Source organism: Acinonyx jubatus, chromosome E4 (genome assembly GCF_027475565.1).
Source record: "Acinonyx jubatus isolate Ajub_Pintada_27869175 chromosome E4, VMU_Ajub_asm_v1.0, whole genome shotgun sequence".
NCBI lineage: Eukaryota > Metazoa > Chordata > Mammalia > Carnivora > Felidae > Acinonyx > Acinonyx jubatus.
Window position 1 is genome coordinate 10,547,242 of NC_069395.1, and position 8,739 is coordinate 10,555,980.

Consider the following 8,739-nt stretch of genomic DNA (forward strand, 5'->3'; position numbering starts at 1 on the left):
TCAATAAATTCCAAACATTGAGAATTTATTAAGTACATTGTGACACGTCCCTCAGTGCAATGCTATGCGGCTCTAAGATTATATTTGCAAAGAACCTTGTGTAGAAAAAGTTTGTGTAGTAAGTTCTTATGGTATAATAGTAGCTGAAAAATAGTGCACAACATTTTATACATAATATCTTAACTATTTAAAATATGCAGGGGAAAATAATGAAAATAGATTCACTAAAATATTAGCAGTGGTTTTCTCCAGGTGGAGGAATTTTTATATTCCTCATTCAATTTCCCTAGATTAAAAAAATTCGACAGTGATTATATTAATAACTTCTATATTAACATGTCAAAGGCTATTTGACAAATTTTACATGGGTATTATGAGAATAAAATGAGATAATAAACAGAAGGTGGCTGGAAAAGTGTGGTGACCATTTTTGTTTTTATGGTGATTACTCAACTTTAGAGGAAGCGGTAATAAAATTTTGATGTAAGAATTATCCAAGAACAGATTGCACCATCTCCATAGACAGGTGATAATTATATACCAAATTAACACATCACCCTTCCAGTTCTGCTTCAAATGATGATGTCAGTCCTTAGAAACCTCAGTGGAGAATACTAATCTGTACCTCAGAGGTGAAGTGTGCTATGTCTCAAGCACCTGATGTCCGTCAGTTTATTTCACATTGTCCCAAATCACTCCCCAGTGAGTGTGGAGGCACTTTGCTCCGTGAATGTGCACCGTGGCCGGGCTCAGCCTCCCTCGCTGGTCCAGCCCTGACTCAGAGACCATTCCCTCAGCACCTCGGGCAGTGGAAAGATCTAGCAACGGGTGAGCCCCGGGTTTCCCACCTTCTGTGCCTTCTCAGCTCTGGTGTGCACCTGTGAGGAGCATAGCCACTTTGGGAGGTGACATTTGCCGAGGGCAGATGCTCAGCTATAATCTCTCTTCCTCTTCTTTCATATCTCCCAAGGGGCATAATCCAAGACTCTAAATATAAACTGTGTCATCTTAAAATATATACCCTCTTCTGCCAGGGTTTTTATTTTTCTCCCAGATGACATTACCCAAGTTTCTAATAATAAAGAGAAGGCCAAGTGGCCAAACATGGCTCCCTACTCCTCTACCAGGGGGGCATCAGGGCTCCAGGTGAGCAGACACGAGCCGCCCCATTGCTTTTCTCTTGGAAACTCTGGAGACTTTTCTCATGAGACTCTGGCAGGTGGCATTAGCCATCCGGGACCACACATACTTGCTTCTCATTTTCACATTGCAATCAGCCTTGGTCACCAGCATTGCACCTGTAGAGAAGAATGCCCGAGTGACGGACCGAGCAAAGGGGCATGAGGAGTAGAGGCACCATAAACCTGGTCAGGCTCCAGCTCTCCAGGCACAGCTACTGCCTACGATTTCTGATTCTTACCATCAACTGCGGTGCTGACTCTTCCGCACGTCGGGAAGATGCCAATGCGAGAGCAACCTAGCAGCCCATACGGCCCTTGTCCTCACTCTGGCCTTGCCCCAGGGAACACACAGGGAAGAACCTGATACTTATCCTCACTGAGCTCTGCCCATACCATCCAAGAACCTCCAAATAAACTCTGCTTACTCCAGTTCTAATAATAGCCGCTTCGCATCGAGAGCTTACTATGGGCCAGGCGCTTCTTACACGTACGACTAATCTTCACATTATGCCAAATGTAAGGTGGCCATTATTCCGTTTAACGGATGCGGAGACCAAGGCTCAGAGAGGTCAGATAACTACCCCCGGTCACGTATCTCAACTTGGTAGTGTCTGGATTCATTCAAATGCAGACCCACTAGGTTGGAGTTCTCCGAAGCCATTTCCCTTTCTTCCAGGGTATTATTGCATTTTCAAGATAATTCAATACCCTCCCATCCTCCAAAGGTAGAGGGGTGGGGTCAAGGACAGGCTATACTCATTTGCCCCAGGCTCACTCTAAGTGACCTCAGTGAGCTGGACATTAATTTGTAGTCAACCTTTCTGAAATTGAGAAGGACCAAAATGTTACCTGAGCTGCCCTGGTGGGGATTATCCTTTTGGGGACTTAGGACATCAAGCAGGCTTCTTAAAAGGGGAACTGAGGCTGCGCAGTATCATTTTATACCAGAGTGTACAAAGGCTGAGGGAATTTGGTTCTAATATTAATAGCTCAGGGTGCCTCTTGCCAGAAAGGCAAATGTGACAAATGTCCCTCCTGAGATAACACATGGACTGGAATATAAATTTATACAAGGAAAAGACCTTACCAAAAGTTTCAGTAGCTGATGGCTCATGGAATCTTCACAAGGAATGGTAGACCTGATTGTCATCCCAGGATGTGGATGGCAGCCCGTTACTGTGCCTCTGTTGCCCCAAAATGAATCTGAATGGGTTCTGGGAAATCTCTAGTCTAGCTGCACACAGTGTGGGGGGAAAGTGGTTGTTGCGGCATTGAGGGTGTCAGCTTGTGCTGAAGTCCCTCGTGACTCTCTGTCCGGCGTCCTAGCTGGAACTGCCATTCTGATTGATACGGGAAGCTGGGTGGAAAGACCAAGTCACATGTGATGGGGAGGACTGGGAAGGGTAAAGGCAGGTTACGGGGGCTCCATTCAAGGCAGTCTAGGAAGGGCAGCCCTTTCTGGAAGCCCATGTCACAGCCCTTTGGTCTATCCTGCAGACCAGCAAGCAGTCAAGGGTCCTGACCAGCAGCCTTGACTTGTTTGAGTTAAGGCATTTTTTTAAATCTTGGTGAGAGAGAGTATGAGCCAGGGGGGAGGGGCAGAGAGAGAGGGGGACTGGGGATCTGAAGCAGGCTCTGTCTGAGAGCAGACAGCCCAATGTGGGGCTCGAACTCGTGAACAGCGAGATCATGACCTGAGCTGAAGTCAGATGCTCAGCCAACTGAGCCACTCAAGCACCCGTTGAGTTAAAGCATTTTTACCACATCTATATTTCCCTTCTTCTATCCTTGTGTGTATTTTGATGGATGTTGTCAGAATCCAACTCAAACAACGTGTCATGACTTACCTAATAATGGAATAAAGATAAAGAGAATGGAGAGGACATTCCCTACGTGCTGGAAAAGGTCACAATCTCAAAGTTACTAGAGGAACATAACCAACAAGTTACTAGAGGAATATAACCAACAAAATATATGATGCTGTGTCGTTTCAAGGGAGGAAGAAGTAATGTTCTCGTGGAAGACTGACTCTTACAGATAAGAATTCAACAGGTAGTAAAAGAAGCACAATTTATTGGAGACATGTAGTATTGTCCACACTCTGTGGTGTCATGGAAACAATTAGCTTTTGGAGGGGGAGGGGAATCAGTATAGTCCTTCCCCTTCAGACATACAAAAATAAATTAGAACAGGAAAAAATAAATTTAAGTATTTAAAAAGAAAACCACAGAAAAAGGAGAAGGTAGTAATAGGAACAAGTGATCTGAAACCTCTAGAGGTAAAAACTGTTTTTAGTATAGAAGTAACGGAAGAAGTCTCAAAAGACTCAAGTAAATTACAGATTTGGGTCCTCTAAAATGTAAAAGTCCTATGGGCTTAAAATTTCACTATGCTGTAAACTAATATGAAAATATATATTTTTTTCCTGTTGATTCAGAAAAAATCCTGCGGCAAGCTGGACTGGTAAAAGGCTAATATCTTTATCCATGTACATAGCACGCAGCAAATGCCCAGTCAGCCCGTTAGAGGAATGGGCACATCACCCAATTTTGCAGATGAGGAAACTGACACCCAGAAGCAAAGCACTCACCGAAGCAACAAGAGAATTCATGGCAGAGTTGGAGCCAAGTTCATGAAGCTCCTGGCTCTTGGACTGGACTTCTTGCACCTGTAATCTATTGCAGAATCCTGTAGGAGTTTCTTCAAGCAGCGACCTTCTCCATAGAAAGGAGGACGACTGCCTGTAGCCCAATTGGAATTAGATCTGAGGCAAACTCTGTGGATTTTTGGAAAAGATTGGGATTTCACAGAGGTGGTTATGTGTCCCCAAGAAAGTAAATGTTATGTTTCAAGGAGAGCTGAAAAAAGAATAGGCCCAAAACCCAAACAAAAACAAAAGACAAACCTATATATATTGTTGTTCTTAAGTTACAGAGAAGGAAGGAGGCAAACCGTGAAACTCTTAAATACCGAGAACAAACTGAGGGTTGATGGGGTTTGGGAGAGAGGGGAAAGTGGGTGATGGGCATTGAGGAGGGCACCTGTGGGGACGAGCACCGGGTGTTGTTTGGAAACCAACTTGACAATAAATTATATAAAAAATAAATAAAAATAAATAAATAAATATAGATACCTATATATGTGTGTGTATATATATATATATATATATAGTTGTTCTTTACTATGTAGTCATTCTGAAGTATAATGTCCAGAAGACAGAATAGATACTGATTAAAATCAGAATGTGCTAATAATCCTAAAGAAGACGTTTCCTTTTTTTTTTTTAGTGTTTATTTTTGAGAGACAGAGTGCGAGCGGCGGAGGGGCAGAGAGGGGGAGACACGGAATCCGAAGCAGGTTCCAGGCTCTGGGCTGTCCGCACAGAGCCCGACGCGGGGCTCGAACCCACCATGACCTGAGCCGAAGTCAGATGCTTAACCGACTGAGTCACCCAGGCACCAAAAAGAAATTTCATTTAAAGGCTCACAATGTGTTAGTGTTTAGTTTTTGATAATAAATAAGAGAGTTATTAGAGAAATCTTTTGAGAGATTTTGGAAAAAGTAACAATATTTATTCAGAGTAGCTGGGAAGTGCCAGGGCACACACACATCGGGAGGAATATATATACGTTGTTTCTATTCTTTGGATCCTAAACAATTGACTGAGGGTATTTTGTAATCCTTCAACTACCCGTATACACGTTTAGCTTATAATAACCTGTGCTGTGTGCATTCTCCTGGGAGAAAGGGGTCAGGGTGACAAGGTGAGTTTTATGATTCAAAGTCTGGCGGATAAGGACTGTCAGCCAGAGAAGAATTAAAAGGAAAAATCTCCCTCAGCTCCAAATGCAGCATTTGAAAGCAACATTTTAATCAGATCATTTCATATTTTACAGAGGAGTCATCTTTTACAGGAAAAAAATTTTTTTTCCCAACACACGAAGGGCAAAAAAATGAGACCCATGGGAAATGATTTCTTCACAATGCGGCTATTTAATTGATCTATTTGGAAATCTTCTACCATGTTGCTGCATGCTAATTGGAAGTCATTTTAAAGCAGAATCAGCTTGGATCACAACTGATTTAATGCAGTGTAGCTGGCCGGCCCAACTTGGGAGGAAAGTGTGCATGAAAACCCTGCTTTTACAAGCCCCGTGGAGAGAGCAGTTATTTGGATGAGGCAGAACAGCAGTCTAGAAGGCCAGTGATGACACAGACCTTGGCGGCCTTTCAGAAGTGACAGCCACGTCTTCAGTTACACTCCTCACGCCCCCCCCGGTGTGGGGCAACAGATCAGTGGAGCGCCCTCTGCCCACAAACCCTCCCCTCCGGAGCCTCCCCCAGCCCGGTTTCCAGGTTCAAAATGTGCCTCCTGGAAAGATGGATCGAAAAACTCCCAATTGTTTTGGCCTTTTCAAAGAGTCCCTAAGATTCGGATTACTTCGGGAGGAGGATTAGATGGGCTTCACTGAAAGATGACGCCTTGGGACTTTGTGAGCTCATCTGTGAGTATGAAATCCTGGTGGAAAACGAGAACGATGCCCAAGCCAGACTCCTGGTATTGTAGTAAGATCATCAGAACGGAGAAACAGGGAGAAAGAGCAGGACCAGCCTGAGCTGGGCTACACGGACCTTGCCTTTCACCTTGAACGTGTCCTATGTAAGGGACCAATCTCTGATCCCGAGGTACTGTCTCTGCAGGACTTATGCTGCAGTTCAGGAAGGGAGTGTGGTTGCTTGCCACATATAGGTGGTATTAACTGTAAAAACCAAGAGGATAATTTTGCCTCCCCAGATAGCCGCTGAACTTGGTTGCACCATAACCGCATATTAGGAACACACCCCTCCGACCCTCCACAGCCCCCTTCTCCAGCTAGTACTTTCTTCCCCACACTATTCTTCATTAACATTCAAAGCGCATTTATCGATGTAAATGTTTAACGAACGATTTAGGAAGCAGATACTGTATATAAAGCCACGGGAGAAGGTCTGGAGTAGGACATTTCTTGTGGCATCGTGGAGTCATCGAAATAAATGAATAGTGACAAAGTGTGACCATGTAATATAACCGGGGGAATTTACTACGGAATTGTATATGTTTCTACCAAAGACGATGTGTGTTGCTCTTGGGTTTGAAGTTGACTTTACATTTCCAGTTGCTGAAAGTTCTGCCGAGAGGCCAGCGTTATGCCGACATCGTGCAAAACAAGTTTGTAATTAAAGAAGAAAAAATGGACAATTGGCTAATTACTTGATCTATTCACTGATGTAGCATATTTGGATTATTTTCATGTGAATACACCGATTCTGGAGTGGAAGAGGTTGGAGCTATTATAATGTTAATAAACCAACACATTTATTTATCCAAGAGTATGTTTTAACTGAGCACCTACTCTGTGTCTAGCACTGTCCAAAGCTCTGGAGTTGCAGTGATGAGTAAGAGGGATTTTCCCTCAAAGGACTTTTGGAGGAGCAGGTGGCAGACAGTGATACAAGCTGATGCAGAGAAACCGGCAAAGTGAAAGAGAAGCAGTCCCAGACAGCTGGGTCTCCTGGAAGGCTTCCCAAAGGAGACAGCGTGTGATCTGGCCTTAAAGGACGAGTGGAATTTTCACAGGGAAGCCTGGTGTGTGGGGAGGTTTCTCCGGGGGGGGGGGGGAGGGGATGTGAGCAGAGGTTCAGGGGGTGGAAGAGGAAGTGTGGCAGCGGGTGGTTTGATTAGGCTGGAAAACACTCCAAGTGACCAGGCGTTGGAAAGCGTGGAATGACAGCGGGAAGCACGTCGCGGAGCTTTGCAAGCCCCCTTGGTGGGAAATAAGGAGCCGCTGTAGGTTTTTGCAAAAGGAAATGCAGTGATCAGCTCTGAGCTGTAGGACAACCTGGGTGGGGCAGAGACAGCAAAGGAAGGAAATGTGTCATTTCAAATAGTTCAAACCATTTTGGAGTTCGGATGGATTTATGCCAGCTAATCCAAAAGCACTGTGCAGCAAAGAGATGCATTAAAAATTAAGAGGTCTGAGTTCTAGCCCTAGCTTTGCTTCTAATTAGGTTTGTGTCCAGATGAGTCACTGTGCATCAGCGATCCTTAATGTTCTCATCTGTGTAGATGTGTGTCTGTCCATCTGTCCATTACTCAGGTGGCTGAGTTATACGTGCCTGTATGATGAGGACATCCATCATTTCCCCCTTTGGGATTGACAGCTCGAAATTTCCAAAGTGATTTAAATAGGATATTTAGATATTTCTGCCTTACTTTAGGACAAGCCATTTCCCTTGAGATGGCTACGTAACAGTTACCCCTCAGATGTTCTCTCACTCTGTCTTTAAATTTGTCAATTCAATATGATATCCAGGAAAAGAAGGAGGCAATGCACTGATACGCCATGTCTCTCTGTTACGATCTCTAGAACTTCAGGATCTGATGGACTGGACAGGAAAGAGACACTCCTCTGTGCTGCTGACGTGTTCTTAAGGACAGCTAATAACTGAGCAAAGTCGGAGGTGGCCACAAGAAGGACAGCTAGTCCAGACTAGAAGAGAGAGAGTTAACCGTCCTCACACGGAGCAGCCTCTCCTTGTCATTTGGCATCATCATGGCTGTCCTGCTAAAGACAAAACACATTTTCCAAAAGAAGGCTCTTTTGACCCCTTGGCTGCTGTTCCAAAATGGGGAAATATTACCAGGATGAAAATTACGCAGGGCAAATATTCATGAAGAAATGTGGTCTAATGGAAGTCACGTCTATAAAATATCCAATGCTTAGAAATAAATGAGAATTCTGTCAATCATCTAAATGACTCCATATCTGGAATTATACACAGTAGATTGCCTGCTTTTTTTTTTTTTTTTAACATTTTGTCCAGATGTTTATATACGGTCTTTACATTTTATTATTTGATGTTTATTTTATGTTTAATTTACAGACAGCCCTTTCTTCACCAATCCATCTGGTCTACTAAGAAAAACAATCCTTTCTGGACGGGGGGAATTTGGCAGAAAGACAGACCCATCGAACGCCGTGGGTCTCAACTTCCTGTACCACTACTGTCTTAACCAAGAGCTTGTCAAATCCACTCCGTGGCCACAGTTTTTCACAGTCAGATGTTTTCAATTTGTCTTCCAATATGATGTTTACTCAAACATTTGGCAGATTTATAATTTCTCCATTCTCCCCTGCCACTCATTCTCGGGTTTTAGATTTTCTCGTTTAATAGTTGTAGCCGTGTTTTACACTTTCTATAAATCTTCATGAAGTTTCTAAACCCAGTGTCATACACGTTGAGAATTGCTATCTAACAGAACCCTTTCAGGAACTGAGGGCTGTATTTTATAGTTCTGCATTAATTAATCCTCTGCCTGAGGTCATGAGCAGGTACGAAGTTACTTTTTAAACTTGCAATACACACAGCCTGATTCTTCCCGCTGGAGAACAGAGTTGCGGCCGGCAAGGTTGCTTCAACCCTGTCTCTTGCCTGGTAGCCCTGGTTTTGTCTGACCTGGAGACGGGAGTGGTAGGTTTTGCCCTCCTCCCATTCCTGTGCCTGTGGTATCAGAAGG

At 43.8% G+C, this 8,739-nt stretch overlaps 1 long non-coding RNA gene across 1 annotated transcript; it reads left to right on the forward strand.

Moving 5' to 3' along the window:
* The first annotated feature begins 4,552 nt into the window (after positions 1–4,552).
* LOC106965597 (uncharacterized) lies at positions 4,553–8,362 on the forward strand. The gene is made up of 3 exons (XR_001428652.3): positions 4,553–5,686; positions 6,586–6,807; positions 7,589–8,362. It is a non-coding gene; the product is annotated as an uncharacterized LOC106965597 (long non-coding RNA).
* Positions 8,363–8,739: the final 377 nt, after the last annotated feature.